We start from the raw sequence: 24508 nt of genomic DNA, 5'->3' as shown, positions 1-24508 counted from the left end.
AAGTTTCTAGGAGTGTGCAGATAGTGAGTGATATTCAAAGCCCCATTTAGCCATGGGGAGACAGAAGCCTGGGGAGGTGAGGCACCCATCCAAGGATTGGCCAGCCTGGTGTGGTGCAAGCAGGGCCCTCCACTCCCAGGCCAGTTAACCTCTGGACACACAGAAATGACAGGTTGATGGTGACCAGCCATTGGTTCTGCTCTCTTCTTGGTAAGAAGAAAAGTAGCCCCATGGGAATTGCTGAGAGTGGTTACGTACAGGCAGTGGAAAAAAAGCACAATTTCTTTCCCGCCCAGCCCATTCTGCAGGTCAGGTGCTGCCAGGACTGAGGACTGTCATCTTCCACCTTCTCAACCACATAAAACTAGGTTCCAATCTGTCTGCCTTCAAAATACTTGGTGCCTTCCCTCTTACTTCTATGTTTGTGGTCACATAGCCTCCTCTGCTGGTGGGAAGTGACAGGAGTTTGTCCAACAGGGAAAATGATGTACGTCCAGTTTCCACCTGGCACAGTTATTAACAGCACCCCTTTATTTTCAAAAACTCCCCAGTTTAGAAAATATTATCTTATTCATCTCATCACATTTAACATCTCCAGAAATTCTGCAGCTGGGATACATCTTGGAGTATGAACTTTGGGGATGTTAAGTATGGCTATGGGGAGGACATGCTGAAGCCTGGATATCTCTACCTGAGTAAGATAACAGAACCAGTCCCTGCTCAGACTGTCCCATGTGAGCCTGGCTGTGGGACCATCCCTGACACCCCCTAGCCTTCTTTCCCTGTCCAGTATTAGTCCACTGATGTAGCCAGAGGTGGGTATACACATGGCAGGTACAGGGGGTTGGTTCCCACTAGTGAGAGAAGGATGGTAGGAAGGGCTGGGCACTAGGTGTTGCTCAGAATATGATGACTAAGGGGTTCCTGGGTGGTTCAATCAGTGAAGTGTCTTCCTTAGGCTCAGGTCATGATCTCAGGGTCCTGGGATTCAGCCCTAGGTCAGGTTCCCTGCTCAGCAGAGTCTGCTTCTCCCTCTGTCCCTCCCTCCACACTTGTGCTCTCTCTCTCTCTCTCTCTCTCTCTCTCACTCTTGCTCTCTCTGTCTCAAATAAATAAATAAAATAAAAAAGAATGTGATAACCAAAATTCCATGAGAAAAAGAAAAGAATGGGATCTCCGCCCTCAGGCAGACATGGTGATGGTGGTGGTAGGGAATTCTGATAGATCTCTGAGGTGTTTAGGGGAAGACTAAGCATGAGGTACATATATCATGCCTTGCAGATTCCATAGCTCAGTGCCTCAGTGGATTTACTGCAAGGCAGCTTGCATTAATATCGTACCATTAATATCCTTGCATGGCTGAAAATGGGCTCTAAATCTTTGAGATTTGGGTGGGACTTTAGGAGGTCCCTACATGGGAGCAGTGATAAACCAGCTCCTGCAGCAGCCGAGCCAGATTCCTGTCCAGAAAAAAAAGGGGGGGGCTTAAGTGGGCATTAGAGTGGTCTCTCCTCAAATGAGCCATCTAACTGCATGTGTACAAAGCAAGCGCCTCCTCCCAAATGCCCACTTCCATTAAGTACTTTCGTGAGCCTGACGCTCCATGGAATGAAAAGCTTTAAGCACATTTTAAATTTCAGATTCACTCCAACCTGTCTGAGGGGTGGGCAATGTCCACAAACACATGCTTCAGGAGAGATAGATGCAAGGAAACGGAGTGTTTGAGACAGAGCTGTCCAGGAAGGACAGGGGAGTCGGGCAAGCTTCCCCAAAGCCAATGCAAAGCCCTAAGGATTGGAAACAAATGGTATTTCCCCCAGCTAGAGATAATACAGCACTCAGTTGCTAGTAATTAGTGGGTATTTTGGGTACCATCCTTCCACTACCTGGCCAGACCAAGCCCCATGGGAGGCAGGGACCCTGTGTTCTGTATCACATATCTCCCTCACCTAGTTAAGGGCCTGGTACCTGGTATGCAGCAAGAGTACTGTGGGCTGGCTGCCTGGGTCCCACACATGGGCAGGAACTGATAGCTTTCCCCTGCCTACCTGGCCAGGTGTGTGCTCTCCAATGGAGTGGATATAGGGAGTGAATTCAGATGACCAGGGTCTCACTGGGGGCATGGTACAAAGGAATGTCTGGGAAGACCACATCACCAGTGCCAGATGGCCGAGGGGCCTGTGTGGACCGGGGCAGGAGCTTCCCTGCAGGGAACTGTCAGCCATTTGTGCAACCAGATTTGTCTAGCTGCATGTGGCAAGTAGCCCTGGAGATGACCAGAAATATTAGAACAGCAGGCCCTGAAGAGGACGAAGTTTCCGCGGAGATTAATGTGACACACCATGTGATAATCATGTAATATATAGTGTTACTAATGTAATATGTAATGTATGCTAACGTGATATATTATCCACGTAATGTGTCATGTAATCACGTGATGGGTCATTAACATAGTATATAATGTGTATAAATGTAATGTGCTAACCACGGAATGTGGAGGTTGTTAGTATAATATGCAAGGTGTGTCACTGAGATATGTAATGGGTATTAGTATAATGGGTAATGTGCTTGTGCTTGTGTGTGCATGGGTGTGCATGCATGCATGTATGTGTGATTGGCTCCCATTTCACGTGGATGAATGAATCATGTAATATGAGATGAATGAATCATGTTATATGTAATGTGTTAATATAAGATGTAATGGATATTAACAGAATGTGTACTATGTTGATGTAATATTGTTACTGTAATATGCAATGCATATTCATGTTATGTGTAATATGTAAATACTGGAATGTGGGACAGCCCGGGTGGCTCAGCGGTTTAGCACTGCCTTCAGCCCAGGGTGTGATCCTAGAGACCTGGGATTCAGTCCCACATTGGGCTCCCTGCATAGAACCTGCCTTTCCCTCTGCCTGTCTCTGTCTCTCTCTCTCTCTCTCCCCGTCTTTCATAAATAAATAAATAAATAAATAAATAAATAAATAAATAAATAAATAATAAATAAAATCTTTTTAAAAATGTAAATACTGGAATGTGTAACCAGTTAATGCAATATGGGAAGTGTAATAGTATAATACAAAATGTGTATCGGTGTGATATGTAATGTGGTTAGTAGCATGATAGGTAACGTCCATTGGATATAGTTACAATGACTGAAGACCCAGCACATCCCAGATAACCTATCTGGCCCAGGTCTTTTCTCAAAGACTGGATGGGGACAAAGTCACAGCTGCAAGGTCTCAGGGAAAGACCTGGACTTTCCATAGCCAAGGGAAAGTCCACAGGATGTGAAATGGGAGCCAATCACACATACATGCATGCATGCACACCCATGCACACACAAGCACCATCATATTGTCAAGGAACAATAACTTGTCACTTACTTTTCTCTCTTTGATAAAAATTGTTTTTCAGGGCTTTCAAAAAAATGAATACTTTAAAAGCCCTTTCAAAAGACTAGACTTTCTAGTTGTCTTCTAAAAGCAGAGGGAGGACATAGACAGGTGGTTGAGAGACAGTTGGATGAATAGATAGATGAGTGGATAGATAGATTGATAGATCAATCAAGATAGATAGATAGATAATAGATACCTTATTTATGTGTCTGTGACATGTGTGTGTCCTATGATTCCTCTTTATTAGGGTTCTCACCATCAGCATTACTGACATTTTGGGGGCAGGTAACCCTTTGCTGTGGGGGCTTCCTGTGCACTATAGGGAGTTGCCAACCTCCACCTCCTAAATGCCAGGAGTACTCCTCCAGCTGTGACAAACAAAAAGGTCTCTAGACAGTACCAATTGTCCCCTGTCAAATTAGTGGTCAATTAGTGGTCAAACTGAGTTGAGAACCCCTACTCTGCACTCTCAGGGAGAGCATAGCAACAACACATTTAGGAGCATAGACCCCAGAGATGGATTTTCCCGTTCAAATCCAGACTCCCTCTGGAGCAGCTTGAGATTTTGGGCAAATTAACCATTCTGTGCTTCGATGTCCTCATCTATAAAATGGGGCTGATGATCCCAGCTCCAACACCATACCCTGGCTCTCAGCACTCCTTGAGTTAAAATGTGTAAAGCATGGGCTGCACACCCTGGCACAGAGTAAGAACTTAGCTCTTGTTATTCTAAATCCCCAAAGAAACAGGAGAGGAAAGTTAAGTGTGTTCTGCATCCATAAACTACCAAGAATAAGGAGCATGGGAACAAGAAGATCCGGGCATGTACTTTGATTCTTAGCCAGAAACCCCTTGTGTCTGCAATCTGATGGAGTTCATGTGAAATGAAATCTTCCTTGAATTAGAACAGGATTTATGAAAACACTAATATTTCAACGACAAGAGAGTGCCTAGCAGACAATAGAGGTACAGCGCTTGGCAAATAGCTGATACTGTTCATGTTGAGTCTTTTGATCATTTTTTTTAAATAATTACTGGCATGGCATTTACTGCAGGGTTTTGTCTTTACCCAGACCTTTCTCCTACCCACTCTGGTGGAGGGCCTCCACCACTCTCCCCTGATAACTGTTAGCAGAGTCAGACACTGAGAGGAATCATCCTCAGCTATAGGATGGCTTCACGGCTTCATTTTTACTGGAAAATTGGAGAAGTCTGATAAGGTAAGAATGTGGGTTCTACGTTAAGGTCACGGCTATCTTTTTCTGTTGCATTCTTGTGACTTTGCAAGGGAAAAGCCAGCATTTGGTGGATGCTGAGTGACAAGGAAAGCATCCCCAAGCCTGCGAGGTGGCTATGAAGTCACAGAATCCAGGCCTCCATGAGATGCACAGAGGTCTCCTTGGTGCTGACTCTACCTGTTTCAGACCCCAAGGATGAGAGAGGGCTCTGTGAATGCCCTGTCCCTGGGGAGGCTGAGTGACAGAAGCATAAAGGATTGTCTTCCTACACAGAGCCTTTACTTTCCATTTGGTACAAAATTACAACCCTCATTATTATCATTAGATAGGAGCAAACAGGATGTTGCAGGCTGTGTGTGTGTGTGTGTGTGTGTTTAAAAAAAAATACCCAAATTCCCCAATTAGTGATAAAAGCCTTGACTTTTCCTCGAATATACAATTCCTAGGAAAAATGAGGAGCTCATCAAAGGTCAATGTCACCGTCTGGACTCTGACTGACTTGGCAAGTAAAACATAAAGAATGCCGGTCTTTAATACAATCCACCGCTTTGGCATGTAGATGAAAATTAATTAAAAGGATGCAAAACTTATCCTTGTTGGCAAATCTGCTGGTGATCAACTTTGAAACTTTTGTGGCTCCTTTCTTTCCATTTATCACCATTTGTCATATTCTGCTTCCCATGTTTTTGGAAAGATGACCAGATGGAAAACAGGCTGCAGCCATCAGGCAGGTGAGAAACAGATGGAAGGGATAGAAACCAGAAAGTCCGTGGGCGAGGAGCCTGCCTGGTTCAGGCGCCAGGGCCCAGGTGGCTCCAGAGGACTGTCCCTATGCTGGTGGGAGCTTCACTCTGTTCCTGTCACATTATCCAGAATGGGCCACATGTCACCTTTAGCTAGGGAGAAGGGTGCCAGAGCCTTCAGAAAGGGAGGGCTGTGAGCTAGGGTAGGCCTCCGGCTGCAGGCAGAGCTTCCAGGTGAGTCAAGGTGAACTCACCGGTCTTGCTCAGGTATTTGAACCCTATCTGCTCCCTTCCATCTACTTGTCTACCTGTTGTCTTTTGTCTTTTCAAGAAAGAGAAATGGGGTGCTCTGTATCCCCACTTCTTTCCCGAGTGCCTTGGTGGTAAATATAGACATGCCCATTGAGTCACAGCAAGGCAAACATCAAAGGTGTCCCTCATGCCTCTCAGTACCAGAAGCCCACCACGATGGCTCCTCCAAAGTCGAGCTCCTGGGTGTAGCACAAGGCAGTTTGCCTCACTCTCAGTGGGTCCCCGGCAAAGTCTTTCTGGATTTGATATCGTTACTTATCAATATCCCATTAGGAAGAATTGGCTCTGATGAAATGAAATTAGGGCCTTGTGTCTCAGGAAAAACATCTCTGAAATGCAAAACTGAAACTCAACTTCTCCTGTGGTGCCGGGTTTCTTCTCTCTCTACCCAGGGGCCAGATGCTTATGTCGCAGATCAGAAACAGTCTCAGGTCACACAGTGAATTGTTTTTCTTCGTGTCATTTCCTTCCTTTGAGTGGGGCAAGAGGTGCTTTCAGGTCTTCCGTGACCAAGGGGATGGCAGGATATAGGGCTGGGAGACACTGTTGGCGGAAATAGGGTGGAGACAAGAGAAGCAAGAAGGGACAGAGCCGCAGATCCAAGACGAAAGGGGAGGGTGGATGACGTGGACAGTGGGGGGCTCTAGAGGTGGCTGCAGGGTCACAGGGAGATGGTCCCCAGCCTTCTATTTGCAGGGGCAGATTTGAACTCTGAAAACCTTTGTCCAAACACCAGCTCTGTCCTTCCTAATTGTGGGCTCTTCGGTGAGTTACTTAGTCTCCTAAACCCCAGGCTTCCGCACCAGGCACTCCCAGGCCCAGAGGAGGACACCATGTCCTGGAAGCCCTTCGACCTTGCAGCTCCCAGCTGTGGCAGCAGCTGTCCTGTCATGATTACCAGTGTGAGGTTGGCCCTGAAACTCGAGGCAGAAAGAGATTCAAATTGGCTAATGCTAGCTAATCGGCTAACAATGCTCTTGCACTTAGACACAACTCTAACAAATTTGAAGAGCGGTATTTTCAGCTTTAGGCTTGTGTCTCATTGACAATTTGTAAGTTGTGGCCAAAGTGAGCAATGACATTGTTCTAAAAGGATAGAACTTCAAATCATGAAGTCAAAGTTTGAGAGGGGGCGGGTAGGAGGAGGAGAAGAGGGAGGAGGGAGAAGGAAAAAAAAAGGAGGAAGAAGAAGGGGGAGGAGAAGAAGAAAGAATAAAAGGAAGAAACACAGCTATAGCACTCAATCTGGGGTCAATTACTTTGCCTTCAGATTCATTAAATCTGGAGAGAACTGTGTAGAGATGCCCAAAGGAGAATGGCCGTTCCATGGAGAGCCAGATAAGAACCAGATGGTCAGCTTCCTCAGTTCGCCCTGCGGCTCATCTGGGGAGCCCTGTGTGCATGAGCACGTAGAGAGGCTGCAGCAGATGGGTGAGCACGAACACTGTGCCCAGTCGGCCAGTACAGGTCTACACGAGAGCCCAGCGCATCCAGTGCGTGCGTGCCCAGTAAGACACTGGGATCCTTCGAGGGGTTCTGTGGGAAAAGATTCTGGACAGCTGCGTTTGGGAAATGCAGCACACAGTTCCAGTGCTTATTAGCACATTAGAGGTTCTGGTAAGTCTCGAGGCTAATAGAGATACTGAGGAACCCCTCGGGACCCCCTGAGGAACTGGGATTCCTTGGTCGCACTTTGGGAATCACTGAACCACAATGCAGAAAGGTATCTCGTGTTCGTATACCACTTCGAAGTGTACAAAAAGTTTTCACCTGTTATAAGCTTATTATGACTTCTTCCCATCTCACAAAGGATGCTTCGTGACCCCTACACCTCCTGTTCCACAAAAAAAGAAACCGAAGTTCGGGTGTTTAAGTAACTTGTCAAGATCACTAGTGAGTAGGAAAGCCAGAGAAGGGCTCCGTCTCCTAACCTTTTTTTGCTGTTAGAAGAACAGATACAGGGTCACCCGGCGGGCTCAGTTGGTAAAGCATGCGATTCTTGATCTCTGGGATGTGAGTTCAAGCTCCACGTTAGGCATAGAGCTTACTTAAAAAAATAAAATAAGGGGACACCTAGGTGGCTCAGCAGTTGAACGTCTGCCTTGAGATCAGGACTTGATCCCGGAGTCCCAGGATCGAGTCCCACATCGGGCTCCCTGCATGGAGCCTGCATCTCCCTCTGCCTGTGTCTCTGCCTCTTTCTGTGTGTCCCTTATGAATAGATAAAATAAAATCTTAAGAAGAAAAGAAAAGAATGCGTAAAGGTTAATACAAAGTGCCAGAAATGCCTCTGTTCCCAAAGGGTCCATCTGCTCTCCTGCTCACTTATCCAAGACATATTGCTCCCGGATGTTAAAAGACAGGGCCAATCTCTGAGGCCCCAGACACCATAAAAGGGGATTGGTCTAGTCTCTCAATGAGAAATGCCTAGCAGGGGTTAGTTGACTTTGATTCTTCTGTCAAAGTCTTACTTAATTGGCTTCCTCAGAATTATCACTGAACAAAGATAATGTTTGTAAACGTGGATTTTTGGGTAGTGCTAGTAAGAGTCACTCAAGAAACACTTTTTCTCCTGTTAAATTACATACACCATATATTTCAAGAACTCACCATATATTTCTTTTTTTTAATTTTTATTTATTTATGATAGTCACACGAGAGAGAGAGAGAGAGGCAGAGACACAGGCAGAGGGAGAAGCAGGCTCCATGCACCGGGAGCCCGACATGGGACTCGATCCTGGGTCTCCAGGATCGCGCCCTGGGCCAAAGGCAGGCGCCAAACCGCTGCGCCACCCAGGGATCCCTCACCATATATTTCAAGTGCAATTTACTCACATTACTTTTAGGGCAAGTTATTTGTATCAATTGAGTTGGTGCCAGGACCAAGGCCAGGGGCATATGCTAGGATGCATTCGCTCATCTCTACAATGATTCCACCACAAAGGTTTCACAATTCTGTTTTGTCAATGGAATAGCTTAGGCTGAGAAGAGATTAGCGTTTGTCCAAGATGACACAGTTAAAAATCAGAATTTGATCCAGGTCTGCCTGGTTTCTGCCTTAGCTTTTCACCCCTCACCACGCAGCCAGCGTCACACGGCTAAAGGGAAGATGAGCGGAGTCTGAGGTGCATCTTCCAGGAGCAAATGTGTACACAGGGTGTTTGGAAACCACCTTCCAATGTGTGCTCCATTTCCATTTCCTTATAAGAAAGATCTTGCTCTAATCTGTCAGATTGTGTCTCATCTGGGTCCCAGTGGTGTTTTCCTGGGAACCAACAGGAGACACAGTGTCCTTTGTACCCTTTGTCTGTGCTCAGTTGATGCTGCAGAAGGCTCCACAGCACCCCTGCCACCCCCATCCTACACGCCTCCAGCTCCTTGGACCTGTCACCTCTTTTAATAATTGGGATTCCACCTGTCATGATCAGAGCCCTGAAAAGCCAGCCTGGAGTTCTGAGGCCTTCAGCACACAAACCGGAGGGTCACAAGTCAAAGAAATCTGCTCTGGCAGAGTGTGCCAGACATTGTGTAAGATTCTGGGGGGGGGTGCATAAAGAGTCTCAGGGTAAGCAATTTTGATCATTTGGGGCTATTCTGTGGAGTAAGACCTTTCAAAGATTCTTTTAGAAGTTGGCAACCTGTTGAGACAAAGGTCCTAAGGAGACATCTTTAAATGTATTCTTAATGTCAGTGGAGGTGGAATTATTAGCTTCTCAAGCGGGGTTCTTAAATTTTAGAAATGCAAAACCACCTATGAGTTTGTTGCATATTCTTGGGCTGTACCTCAGGAGAGTCTGATTCATGACCTCTGAGGGAGGGCCCAGAACCCGGAGTCTTGACAGACACCCTGGGGGATTCTGAAGCAGAGGATGCTTGGCCGTGTTGGAGAGGTTTGATCAGTGCCCAACAAAGCCTCCAGACTTCTTTACCCACCATTGATGGTGGTGGGGGGTGGGGGCCACAATTTTTTTCCCCTCTGGGAAACAGGTATGAACCTTGGACACATTGTGTGTCCTGGGCTAAGCAGATGAATTTGCCATTCTTCTTACCGTTCTCCACTTCTTTCCTGCCTACTGTGGATTCAGGAAGCCCACTGCATCTCACATCCCAGGATTTAGTTAACAACGGCTTCCGATTGCAAGGTCTGATAGAAACTTGGTTGGCTCAAAAAGTCTGAAATATTTTAAGATAGAGACCCCTCTTTCTTCCACACACGAAGAATGCTGTGTCTTTCAATTGGAGCATGCATTTAGGAAAAAAAAAAAAAAAAGACAAAATAAAAGGGGCTGATTTTTTTTTTGAGTGTGCATTTGCAATAGCTGGTGAGTCACATAGGAGCAATCTAAGAAATCTTTCTTCAAATGCCGTGTAAGTGTAGCCCAGCAGAAATACTCTACTCAGCAGTTTTCTGTATCAAGCATTCTCAAGCTTTGCTCCAAGAAACTAAACTGGTTAAATGACACATACTGCAGGGCAAGGGACTGAACCTACAAAGTCCAACCCTTTCTTTTCCATGTAATTGGTGCCCCCTAGTGGTGGAGAGGATTTTCCCTCATGCACGAGGTGGAGGGTCTCCGAAGCTGATCCAATCTGCTAACTCTGTCCCTTGAATTCAGGTTTTGCAGTTATGCCTCCAAGTACCTGTGAGACCACCAGGGACTGAGGACTGAGATCAGAGGCGGAAGACACCGCTGCTCTGTGGACACACTATGCGCTAAGCATTTCCCACCAGCAGTCTCATTATATCCTTCAAATCAGCAAGAGGTCTAAAGTCATTCTATTGGTAATTGGCAAAGCTAGGGTTTGAAGCAAGGTTGGCCTGACTCCCAAGCTCATGCCTTTTGCCAGCACACTGTAGAAGCAGCCAGAAGGGAAGGGATGGGATGGGCCTGCTGCCATCAGTACATCGTGGAGAGGGAGAGAAGCTCCACCACCTGGGCCTCTGCAGGTAACTTTTGGCCAAATCAAGCTGAAATGCAGGGTTTTCCCCTTTACAAGGCTCCTGATGCTTTCCCTAGCCCCTTCCTGAAATGAACTACAGACTGTACCAGAGAACCTGTGAATGGAGAGCCCCCAGGACTCAATTTCTCCTGAAATGTATACTCCTGAGAGCATTTTGTTTTCAGCACCTGCTGACTTGACATGGGTATTTTTCCCTCCTGCTAGAAAAAAAATCCACCCATAGAGAGATTTTTCCCTTATTTTCCTTCCCACATTGCTCATAACACACAATGAGTTATTCCTCAAATCCTACAGTAACCCCTTTGATGGTCTATGTCTGCAAGGGAAATTGATTTCACATTGAAACATATGCCCAGCCTCCTGCAGATTCTGGAGGCCACGTGTTATTGGACTTGAATTGTTGAATTGTAATTGGAACAGATTGGGAATCTGATAAAACATTTCACTCAACCCATCCTGATAGAAGGGGTGAGGACCAGGACCTTTCACTCAATAATGTAGAAACTGGAGACTAAGTGGTGTGACAGCCTTAAACAATAGGAGCAAAAGTCCAAAGCTAAATGGCCTGTGTAAAACCTGAGGTTTGTTTGAAAGTCTTCATAAGTCTACTTCCATGAGTAAATTTAGTTTCAGGGGGAAAATGCTGGAAAGTAAGCCAGCGTCACTGTACTTTGATAAGACAGGCATATTGAGGCTGAGGACAACTTGGTACTTGTGCTAGGCTCTGCCTTGGAGGGTGCCAAGGAAAGCTGGCTGAGTCTATCTGCCCCAAGATGGGTGGAAGTCACAGAGGCTGAGAACACATAGATCCCACCTTCCCGAGGTCCAGAGCAGCCACAGGATACAGGGTCCTGCCTCGGGAAGCTACTGTGAAATCATACGCATCTGTGTAGCTGTTGTTCCTTTCAACAGCACAAGACATAGCTTTGCTGTAGGTAGTACTGTCTCTAGAAAGACATGCTGGCTTCTCGACACTAACAGACACATTTGGAAAGCCACGCTTTATCTTTAAAGGAGGTCAGACCCAACCAAGGATATAATTCTAAGGAGGCATTGAGAGAGGTTTTCTGCTGTGTATGTCAGAGTGGGAAAATCTGCACATGAAAGATTTGTCTTTCCTTCAGTTATATTTGTTGAAAGCCCAGTGGCTGTTGGGTGTTTAGAGGTGGCAAAGCTCATCCCACACCCAGAATGAGGGTCTATAGTGCAAACCAGACTAAGAAAAGATCTGAAAAAGATCTCACTGATTGACCAAACCCCAAGCTAAATTCCATACACATTCCTAAACCACAAACAGAGCCAGTATGAAGGACAAGACAAATTATCAACAGCAATGATAAATTAAAAAAAAAAAAAGCACCACAACCACCAGTGGATTTGTTAGCTAGAATCAAAACTCAAAACTGTATTTTTAAAATCACTGGACATGGAATAAAATTAAGACACTAAAACATTCCTAGAACTGTACAGGCACCAGTATGAGCTTATTTGGAACAAAAGCTCAGCACACAGAAGCTCAGAATATTTTGCCCTAAAGATCCCCAAGACATCATTAGGACACAGTAGCTGAATATCCACAAGAATCTAAACTGCATTCATTGCAGAGGACTAGCTTTTCCCTTTAAGTAACAAAATCACCCTTGCAGGGTCCTATGTGCTGGGGATTTAGATTCCAGTTTGCTTTTTAAAAAAATAAATTTATTTTTTATTGGTGTTCAATTTGCCAACGTATAGAATAACACCCAGTGCTCATCCCCTCAAGTGCCCCCCTCAGTGCCCGTCACCCAGTCACCCCCACCCCCCGCCCACCTCCCCTTCCACCACCCCTAGTTCGTTTCCCAGAGTTAGGAGTCTTTCATGTTCTGTCTCCCTTTCTGATATTTCCCACTTATTTTTTCTCCTTTCCTCTTTATTCTCTTTCACTATTTTTTATATTCCCCAAATGAATGAGTTTGCTTTAATGCTTCTAAACAAGATGTGTGTGGATGTGTTCATTGTTTGTATGGGATCCTCCAATCTCCCCATGAAGCATTTTTTATTTCTGTTCCCTGAGCTCACATCTGTAGTTCTCTGCATTGCCAGCCACCCACCACTCCTCCAAAATAAGTTTCCAGGAAACATCATCTTCCAAGAAGCCTGAAAAATTTTGTTTGTTTCACAAACAAAATTGCAATAGCATGGAGGAGTCCTTTTCCACCATGGGCATTCCTCGAAAATATTGTGGTTCTATTTGACCACCCCAATAAAATGAGTATTGCAATAAAATGAGTCAAATGAATTATTTGGTTTCCAAGAGCATATAAAAGTTACATTTGCATCCCACACTGTAGTCTATTAGGTGCGCAACACCTGTTTGTCTAAAAATGCAATGTACGTACCTTAATTAAAAATATATGTTGTTAAAAAATAAATAAAAATATATATTGTTGCTAAAAAATGCTAACCATCATCTGAGCTTTCAGTGAGTCATAATCTCTTTGCTGATGCAGGGTCTGGCCCTGATGTTAATGGCTGCTCACTTACCAGGGTGCTTGCTGAGGGTTGGGGTGGGCACGGCAATTTCTTAAAATCAGGCAATGAAGGTTCCCACATAGACTGACTCTTCCTCTCATGAAAGATTTCTCTGTAACATGTGATGCTATTTGATAGCATTTACCCACAGCAGAACTTCTTTGAATATTGGAGTCGATCTTCTCAAAACCCATGGCTGTTTTTGTCAGCTAAGCTTATGTAATATTCTAAAACCTTTGTTCATTTCAACAATCCTCACAGTATCTCTACCAGTAGTAAGTTTCATCTCAGAAACCACTTTTTTGCTCATTCATAAGAAGCGGCTCCTCATCTGGTCAAGTCTTATCATGAGATTGCAGCAAGTCCTATCTTCAGGCTCCACTTCTCATTCTGGTTCTCTGGCTATTTCCACCACATCTTTAGTGACTTCCCCCACTGAAGTCTTGAACTCCTCAAAGTCATCCATGAGGGTGGGAATCAAATTTCTCCAAATTTGGGATGCCTGGGTGGCTCAGTGATTGAGCCTTTGGCTCAGGGCGTGATCCCAGGGTCCTGGGATCAAGTCCCACATCGGGCTCCCCGCAGGGAGTCTGCTTCTCCTTCTGCCTATGTCTGCCTTTCTCTGTTGTCTCTCATGAATAAATAAATAAAATCTTTTTAAAAATTTCTCCAAATTCCTGTGAATGTTATTTGACCACTTCCCATGAATCATGTATGTTCTTAATGGTATCTAAAATGCTAAATCCTTTCCAGAAGTTTTTCCATCTACTTTACTCAGATCGATCAGAGGAATTGCTGTGTATGGCAGCTATCACCTCACAAAATATATTTCTTAAATAATAAGACTTGAAAGTTGAAATTACTCCTTGATCCACGGGCTGCAGAATGCATGTTATGTTAGCTGATGTTAAAACAACATTAATCTCATTGTCCATCTCCATCAGAGCTCATGGGTGGGCAGGTACATTGGCAATGAGTAGTAGGTATCAATACTGGGCTTAAAATATTCAGTAAACCACGACACAAACAGTTGGACTGTCATCCACACTTTGTCATTCCATTTATAGAGCATGGGAAGAGTAGATTCAACATAAATTTTTAAGGGTCCTAGGATTTTCAGATTGGTCCATGTGCACTGGCTTCAACTTAATGTCACCAACTGCATTAGCCCTAACAAGAGAGTCAGCCTGGCTTTGAAAGTTTAAAGCCAAGCATTGACTTCTCATCTCCAGCTATGAAACTCCTAGATGGCTCTTCCGATAGGAAGCTCTTCTGTCCATACTGAAAATCTGTTGTTCAGTGTAGCCACCTCCATGGATTATCTTAGCTCGACCTTCTGGGTAACTTGCTTTGCAGCTTCTACATCAGCACTTGCTGCTTCACCTTGCACTTCTATGTTACGAAGATAGCTGCTTCCTTTAAATCTCATAAATCAAATTCTGCTAGCTTCCAACTTTTCTTCTGTAGCTTCCTCACCTCATTCAACCTTCACAGAAGTGAAGAGAGTTAGAGCCTTGCTCTGTATTAAGTTCTGGCTTAAGGGAATGTTATGGCTGGTTTGATCTTCCATCCAGATCACCAAAGCTTTCTCCGTATCAGCAATAAGGCGGTTTCACTTTCGTATCATTCGTGTGTTCACTGGAGTAGCGCTTTTGTATCCTTTGGGAACTTTTCCTTTGCATTCGTGAATTGAATAACTATTTGGTGCAGAAGGCCTAGCTTTCGGCCTCTCTCAGCTTCTGAGATGCTTTCCTCACTAACCTTGATCATTTCTAGCTCTTGGTTTAAAGCGAGAGATGTGTGACTCTTCCTTTCACTTGAACACTTTGAGGCTCTTAAGGGCTATTAATTGATGCAATTTCTTTTTTTTTTAATTGATGTAATTTCAATATTGTTGTGTCTCAGGGAAGAGAGAGGCCCAAGGAGAGAGAGATTGGTGGGGGAATGGCAGTCAGAGAAGTCAGAACACACACAGCATTTATCAATTAAGCTCATTGTCTTGTATGGACACAGTTTGTGACACCCCTAAATAATTATGATAGCAACATCAAAGATCACCATAACAAATATAATCAAAATGAAAAAGTCAGAAATAGTGTAAGAATTACCAAAATGTGACACAGGACACAAAGTGAGCAAATGCTTTGGAAAAATGGCACCTACGAACTTGAACAACACAGAGTTGCCACAAACCTTCAATTTGCAATAAAAAAAAAAAAGGGAATATGTTTGTCCTTCTCCGACTGACTTACTTCACTCAGTGAAAGGGAATATAAGGGAAGGGAGAAGAAATGTGTGGGAAATATCAGAAAGGGAGACATAACGTAAAGACTGTTAACTCTGGGAAACGAACTAGGGGTGGTAGAAGGGGAGGAGGGCGGGGGGTGGGAGTGATTGGGTGACGGGCACTGGGGGTTATTCTGTATTTTGGTAAATTGAACACCAATAAAAAATAAAAATAAAAAGGGAATATGTACAATAAAGAGAATCACAATAAAATAAGATATGCTTGTTGTACTTTACAAAAAAACAAGAAAGGGCAAACATCAGTTATCTTCTTGTTGTGCCCTTCAACATGTTATTCACCTTCATTTCTCTAAAGTCACTGCTTGGTGATCAACTCACACAGACTGATGTTTTCATGTGAAATGGGCTGATAAATCAGGAGAATGAGTCTACTGGGGGCTTCCCAGGATGATCAGAAAGTGAGTCAAAGAGTCCTATAGCACACAGGTGAAGATTCACCAGAGAATGTGGTCATTACAGTGACACTATCTATGAAATTCTGACAGGAATACTTAAGCCATTCCTTTCTGCTTACCTCAAGTCTCAACTTCAATCTTCTCAATTCTAGAGGCCTTTCCCACCCCCACCTCCTCAACCCAATGCCCCAGTTTTCTTCCGAGAGCATAGAGCGGAACTGTTTCTGGAAACTCAGAAGAGAGATTCTTACTACATAGCTACAAAAATTATTGTAATTTCTTGAAGTCTGTGTTGGGAGACAGTATGGTCAATACTCTCTTTGTTTAAATAAGATAATGCAAATCAGATGCAGAATTTTTAAGCTTTTGAAAATGTCTAACATGCATGAGAGGTATTTGTGCAATGAAGCACTGTAAGAATTTTTATTGATGGCAGCTTTGCAATTAAGTGTGTGTTCACTAAATATGGAAGCAGATGAGAATTAACAATAAAAACTGTTCCAAGGGAGTTGCCATAGCACAAACTGAGTAGATTATACTGGGCTGGTGCTTTAGGTTTTGGCATGGGCAGCTTAATTATTTCAGAAGAATTTCCTTGATTTCTAAGGCTTGTCTGAAAAACACAACATTTCTTCAGATCAAATGATTTATGGATCCCCTGGTATGGGCAAAATATGTCTTTAGAACACCTCACTCAAGGTCCTAGTGTCTTATTACCCATTAGGTGGATTTTTGTTCACTAAGTGAAAGCCAAGACACTCAGATCTCCCAATTGAAGCCCCTCTGCTCCAGCTATCCCAAGTCTTTTGATATTTCCAACATGCTTTGCTGATTACTTGTTCTGCATCATTATTATTAAGTCATACTTCCCTCTCTCTGAAGAATATTCACCTGCCAGTTCTCCACAAATTCATTTTTTAACTTTAAGATTGAATAGAAAAGAGTTTTCAAAAAGTGTTCCTCTGTCTTCTCCCACATAATTTTACAATTCATTCTTTATCTACTGCCTCCAGAATTTACAGAAATAATTTACAAACTAAAATACTGATCTTCCATATGTCTTATTGAAAACTCCACCTCAAATTTTGCGTATTTCAACTGTCTAGTACTTTCTTGGCAAGCAAAGTCTGTGTCTTTTTAAAAATAAACCCATGTCAAGTATAATCTGGAATCAGAAAAAAAGACCTATTGTGTTGGACATGACCTACCAATTACTTGAAGTCTTGATCGCTCCACTCTCATGTTGACTTCCAGGATCATGCATCATTGTCAACAACACACAACTCTTTTTTCATATTGCCCTTTTTAAAAAATCCATTCTCTAGACTCCACATCATCTCCAATTGCTGATCTATTCCTCTGGTATCTTTATATTACATCACAGCTACTCTGAAGAGTTGTGTAAATTCACTCTTCGCTTTCTCACTACCTATGCTCCCTCCAAACTACTCCATTCAGGATTTTGGAAATTACTCTGGTTAAGGTCTCTTCCATCTCACCAAGTCCAATGTTGATTCTCATACTGCACCTCATTAAAACTCTTCTCAATATTGGACATGATAATAACTCCCTCCTCTTTCATCTGACTTTCAGAGGACTATACTCTCCAGATTGTTTTCCCACCATCTCAATCTCAGTTCACTGGATGGTACTTCCTCCCCTTCCTGACCTTTGAGCACTCATAGTCCTGACTACATTACTTAGACTGTTCCTTTGAATTTACATCAGATCCTAACTTAAAACCTCTTAATCCTAGAAGCAATTCTCAATTGCCCCAATATCTCCATTTTCCTAAGAGCATATAGGACTTTGTTTCTGGACCACCTCTCTTTCATCTACACTTATTCTCCAGGTAATATTTTCCAGTTGCATACCTTTAATTACCATCTATATGTTGATGGCTCCCCAAATTACATTTCCATCTTCAACCTGAAACTGTAACAATACGCAAAAATTGGCTTCTTACAAAAGCATACCAGGCAATACAAGCTGAAAACTTGAGTAAATAAACATTGTTTTACATTAATATACATAGTGCCAGTGAACATTTTTTATTTTATTGAAATGCAATTAATAACATATATTATTGGTTTCAGAGGTAGAGTTCAGTGATTCATCAGTCTTATATAATACCCAGTGCTAATTACATCATGTGCCCTCCTTAATGCCCATCACCCAGGTATCCCATAGCCCCACCTCCCTCCCCTCCAGTACCCCTCAGTTTGTTTCCTAGAGTTCAGGGTCTCTTATGGTTTGCCTCCCTCTCAGATTTCATCTTATCTTTTCCTCTCTTCCCCTTTCTCCTTCCTCTGTTTTGTTTCTTAAATTCCACATATGAGTGAGATCATATGATAATTGTCTTTCTCTGACTGACTTATTTTGCTCAGCATAATACCCTCTAATTCCATCCACATCATTGCAAATGACAAGATTTCATTTTTGATGGCTGAGTAGTATTCCAGTGTGTGTGTGTGTGTGTGTGTGTGTGTATCACATCTTCTTAATCCATGCATCTGTTGATGAGCATCTGGTCTCTTTCCATAGTTTGGCTATTGTGGACATTGCTGCTATAAACATTGAGGTGAAGGTGCCCCTTTGGATCATTACATTTGTATCTTTGGGGTAAATACCCAGTAATGCAATTGCTGGGTCATACGGTAGCTCTATTTTCAACTTTTTGAGGAACCTCCATACTGTTTTCCAGAGTGTCTGTACCAGCTTGCATTCCCACCAAGAGTGTAAGAGGGTTCCCCTTTCTCTATATCCTCACCAACATCTGTCATTTCCTGACTTGTTAATTTTAGCCGTTCTGACTTGTGTGAGGCGGTATCTCATTGTGGCATCTCATTACCTAAACTCTTAATAGGGATTCAGCTGAAAATAAAGAAAATGCATTTAAATGTTCCTCAGAAGCGTTTTCTCAATGCATGGGTTTTAAAAGTTATTTATAATAGCATACAATACACTTAAATTGAAAGACATGGCCCACATTTCCCTGGCAGGAGTCCACCTAATGGATCAACCCTTGATAAACAAATGTATATCATATGTCAAGATGAATGCTGAATGCTATATGTATGAAGTGATGGACAATGGAAAGTCGATGAAGAATAGGGAGCGATGGAAAAATACAAGTTAAGAAATAAAATTATCTAAAGACCAATGAAACTTATTTGACTGCCAATTTTCTGCCTTGGTGGAATTATTTCTGAGAAGCCAAAATTAGCAGAGGAGATTTGAAAGGCATTAAGCAAGAAGTTCAGAATGAAATGCAAGAGACATGACTTCCAAGAGCTAGTAAATAATGATATATTTGCATTTTTAACTATTCCCCACCACCACCAAGGGTGTAATTGCTTCCATATAAAAGCTCCTTGATATCAACCCAAGACACTAAATTGTGTCTATTTACATGGATACTGATGATCTCATTGCTCAGAGCTTTTTTTTTTTTTTTTTTTTTTTTTTTTTTTTTTTTTATTGGTGTTCAATTTACTAACATACAGAATAACACCCAGTGCCCGTCACCCATTCACTCCCACCCCCCGCCCTCCTCCCCTTCCACCACCCCTAGTTCGTTTCCCAGAGTTAGCAGTCTTTATGTTCTGTCTCCCTTTCTGATATTTCCCACACATTTCTTCTCCCTTCCCTTATTTTCCCTTTCACTATTATTTATATTCCCCAAATGAATGAGAAAAATTGGACATCCACATGCAGAAGAATGAAACTAGACCACTCTCTTTCACCATACACAAAGATAAACTCAAAATGGATGAAAGATCTAAATGTGAGACAAGATTCCATCAAAATCCTAGAGAAGAACACAGGCAACACCCTTTTTGAACTCGGCCATAGTAACTTCTTGCAAGATACATCCACGAAGGCAAAAGAAACAAAAGCAAAAATGAACTATTGGGACTTCATCAAGATAAGAAGCTTTTGCACAGCAAAGGATACAGTCAACAAAACTCAAAGACAACCTACAGAATGGGAGAAGATATTTGCAAATGACATATCAGATAAAGGGCTAGTTTCCAAGATCTATAAAGAACTTATTAAACTCAACACCAAAGAAACAAACAATCCAATCATGAAATGGGCAAAAGACATGAACAGAAATCTCACAGAAGAAGTCATTGCTCAGAGCTTTAACTATTGGAAGAGCTGTACCAAGCTATCTCTGCTAAGCAAGACAAAGAAGATGTTTCCTGCAGAAGCATTGTTGAAAAAAGTAATTTGCCTTAAACAAAGAAGTAAAGTAAAAGTGGCCACATAACACATAATATTAATTATGTGTATATATATAAGTATATATAAATACATAATATAAATAACTATGAAAATGATTAATTCTGTTCTCCAAGTATTATTCCTCCCCTCTAGGCATATTGTTAATTTTTTTCCTGCTTCCTTAAGGCTCTACTTTACTATTTAAGAATTTCCAACCACTAATATCTAAGCATAAATGCTATATTCATCACTGCAGTATAACCAGATCTATTTTGAGTGCCAGATACCTTGTTAAGCATTTTTCATGTATTAGCTCATTATATAATTCTTACAATAACCCTACAACTTAGGTATTTTCTTATTTCCCCTTTACATATGAGGAAACTGAGACCTAAAGTAGTTAAGCAGTTTTCTTGTGGTCAGAATCCTCCAAGTGACAGAGTTTGGATTTAAACCCGTAGAGTCATGTCTCAGCACCTACAATCTCAATCACACATATGGTGAGAAGGCCTTTTGCTTGTTCAAGGAAGCAAAGTGAAGTCATCTATTTGGGGAGAAGCATGTTTATATATGATAGTCAACCCAGGGGCTCATGAGTCCATAGTAGCTTCTTATCATAGTTATCAGAGACTGTATTAAAGTCTTATTTTATGAATGAAACTGTGTTATCAGTCTTTCTCTCTCTCTCTTTGAGAAATGAAAAGGAAAAGAAAGAAGAAAGAAAAAGAAAGAAAGAAGAAAGAAAGAAAGAAAGAAAGAAAGAAAGAAAGAAAGAAAGAAAGAAAAGGAAGAAAAGGAAGAGAAAGAGAGAAAAGTTTATTAGAAGGAATTGCCTCATACAGTTATAGAGGTTAGTAAGTCCAAAACTGCCATGTAGAAACACAGGAGAGGCAATTATGCAGATGAAGTCCAAAATCAGCCTTCTGTAGAATTTTCTCTTGCTCAGAAAGGCTGGTCTTTTTGTTCTATTCAGGCCCTCATCTGTTTGGATGAGGCCCACCCACATTATGGAGGTCAATCTTCTTTAGCCCAAGTTCATCAATTTAAATGTTTATCTCATACAAAAGAGCCTTTCAGGCTGACACATAAAATGAACCATCACAGGAATAGGACCTAGAGAGATTGAGTCAATAGTCCAAGGTTACATGACAAAGCCAACATCAGAACTAAAGTCTTCTGGTTCCCCCTCCCTTGAAACCATAAGAACCACCCTCGAGGGTATGGAGAGAGCAAAAGTGCCCTTTTCTTTAGCTCTGCTGCCAAATGGAAAGAACACAAAGGAGGTTTAATTCCTTCTTGTCAATTCTTTCATAGTTGATGCTTCAAGTAAAAGTTTTTATAGATAGCAATGGTCTGCTGCTTACTGCCTAGAAAAATGGAAACATAGGAACCACAGAACATGGCTTAAATTAGGTAAGGCATATGATTTTTCTAAGCTGTAGCACTTTTGTTTATGGGAATTGATGCTTGACCCCCTCTACTAAGAAAGATCTAGCCCACCAGAAACAGTAGGAGACAAATGGCATTTGAGCTCATCTGAAAATTGCACACTAATTGCTTCTTTTATCTTTTACTCTCCCTGGCTTCTTTCTAAATGATTCTTCTTGTCCTCCTGCCACATGCCACACTTTGCGACATTACCGAAGCAAGTGTCAAACATTGTGCTTGATGTAGTATTGGCCACCAACTCAGAAACGTATCATATTGCTCGAGGTTAAAGGCATTGTTCTATACACCTATACATGCAAGATATATGTATAGACATGAGCTGGAAAAACCTCAAGGCACAGACTCTGTTTGTGTAGAGATGATGTAACCAGGAGTCCGAGAACTGAAACGTTCAAGAGTTTATCCAAAGTCAACCATTTTTTTCCTTAAGATCTCCATTGCTGCATTATTTGCATGCTAGTAACTACTAAATGGAGCACTTTCTAGGTGCAAAACACTGCTGAGCACTTTCCAGGTATTGATTCCTTTCTCTCATACATCCCTCAGGTTGGTATGATTATGCCCAGTTTATAGATATGGCAACTGAGGTGCAAAGAGATTAAGTTACTAGCTCAGTGTTACCTCATGAGCAAAAGTTGGAGCCAGAAACTGATCTTCTCATCATCTACACTAGGGATTAGCAAACATTTCCTGTGAAGGGCCAGATAGTAAATATTTCAGGCTTTATGGGCCACACGTTCTCTGTTGCAACTTCTCAGCTCTGCTATTTTAGCAAGAAAACCATAGAAAACACGTGAATGAATGAGCATGGATGTGTTCCAGTAAGTCTTTTATGGACACTTGTGAGTCACACAAAACCAGCAGCTGCCTGGATCTGGCCCATGGGCTATGGTTTGCCAAACCTTCATCGAGACCATTGCAGGTTCTGGCTTGACAGAGAACTGCAGAATGAATCTAGGAATTTGGAGTGAAAATGTCATTTCTACCAAAGTTGTAATTATCAAGTAAAAGATTGGGGAAAAAAAAGATCTTATCTCCACTTAAAAGTAGTTTTACGTACTGGAGAACAGGCAGCCGTGATGTTGGGGGGGTTGTGTGTGGAGTAAAGTGACTTTTCCTTTGGACCTAAAGTTCCACTCACAGATGTTTGTGCTGGGAAAAGAAAGTGGAGGGGCTGGGCAGGAAATGGCAGCAGTATTCAGAAGGCAGGTGCAAGACAATGCTCTGGGTGAGAGTAAATGTTCTTTCTGGTTTTTCCCTTTCTTTCTCAGTTCTAGCAAGACCAATAGGAGAATGTCACCTTGATTTTCCTGCAGTGAGCAAAGTAAGCTTGAGATACTATAAAAGGTCAAGAGGGGGATGGAGGTACCTCTGGGTAGGCCCTCTACTTTCCGGGCAAAGGAATCTAGTCAGTCTTTGGGTTTTGAAGCCCTGGGCTCACAGGAAGCAGTTGGGCTGCTATCATAGAAGAGAGGGACAATGGGAGACCTCTTATCCCAGTGGGCTAAGCATGAAAGGTTGAGACCCTCTGGGTCAAATTATGGTGTCTCATTAGCAGAGCTTAGCTCTGGGGCACATCATCCACCCCAGAAGATGCATAACAGTCTGGTCAGCAGCTACCCCACAGAGCCTTTCAGGTGAATGGAACCAAGGGTGAGCCCAAGCCATGTGACTGCCAGCACCAATTCAAGCCCAGCTCTGTGTGTGGAGTTGGATTCAGCTTGGCCCATTTGGATCAGGTCAACACCCAAGGCTCCTGGGCAATTTGCGGAGGAGACAGCCTCCAGGGGGAGATGTTGGACTTTCAGACAAGATGGCCCTTGAAGGGTGAATCCCTTTTTAGTCAGGAAAGAAAATGAATAGATGGGAAGTGTTTGCACTCAGCTCTGGGAAGCCTTCGCGGGGTTATCTGAGGACTAAGTGAGATCTGTATTTGGAGACTTCCTCGTGTGGCCTGACATGCCCCAGGGAACTAAAAACTGTTCACCTCCATGCCCCCCACCTGGACCTTCTCCGCCCATTAAGGAAAAGAGAGCCTCATATGCATTGTGTAGATTCATGCCTAGAGGTTCTGGGTTTAGAGAGGCTGGCCCTCGCTTACTGGGCCTCCTGCAGGGGCAGACCTGGGTGGACGGTTGGCAAGTCTGTCCTCTCTTTGCCCTCTGTTCCTCAGTGCTAGCCTTTAGCATTCCTTCTTGGAACACTGAACTCCTCCCCTCTGAACTCAGACATTTCCAAGCCCTTATGTCCTTGGGCCCCGGGACTCCCAGATTCCTAGCCAGATAAGAGAGCAGTTGGAAGTCCAGGTGAGGGGCTAGTTACCCAAGAGTAGGTGGACAGGACAGGGCACCTGTGGAGTGAGACCTCAAACATGGGGCTGGAGGAACTGTCCCTGGTGCCATGTGTAGCTGGGGAGAGGTAGTGCCCCTTTCTACAGGAGCTGCTCTCTCTGTTCTTATTGACTCCCTGGAGGGCTAGGGAGAAATTTCTGGTGTAAGGTCTGTCTCATCGACACTAATTCTGGTTATTGACAGTAGGAAACTAATAGAGTGAGAAGAGAAAATCAAAAGTAATACGCATTTGAAACTTTTTGAAATTGCTCATCATCTCTGCTTCATTACCAAGAAGCATAATCACAATCACTTGCAGTCACTAAGTGTCACAATTGTCTCTTTTTCCAGTGTCATGTATTCCTGAATCGACATCTCAAGACTTGTGGTTGCAGCTCTGACGAATGGGGCCATCTCTACAAGCTGCACACCCACTTTTGCATTATCTCTAGATGATCATTCTTGAAGGACTTACTTCTCTTAATCAAAGAAAAGACACTGCTCCCAAGAGGTGATGCTGGAGACCAGGAAGCAGCTCCTGGATCTCCTGTCAGCCTGGATCTTTCAGGTCACTGTCTTAGCATTTCTTTGTATTTTGACGTTTTGACTCCTGGGGCTTTGCCAACAGGGCTG

The sequence above is a fragment of the Canis aureus genome, chromosome 30 (genome assembly GCF_053574225.1).
Source record: "Canis aureus isolate CA01 chromosome 30, VMU_Caureus_v.1.0, whole genome shotgun sequence".
Lineage (NCBI taxonomy): Eukaryota > Metazoa > Chordata > Mammalia > Carnivora > Canidae > Canis > Canis aureus.
The sequence above is the reverse complement of the archived record's forward strand: the minus strand, read 5'-3'. Positions refer to the sequence as shown.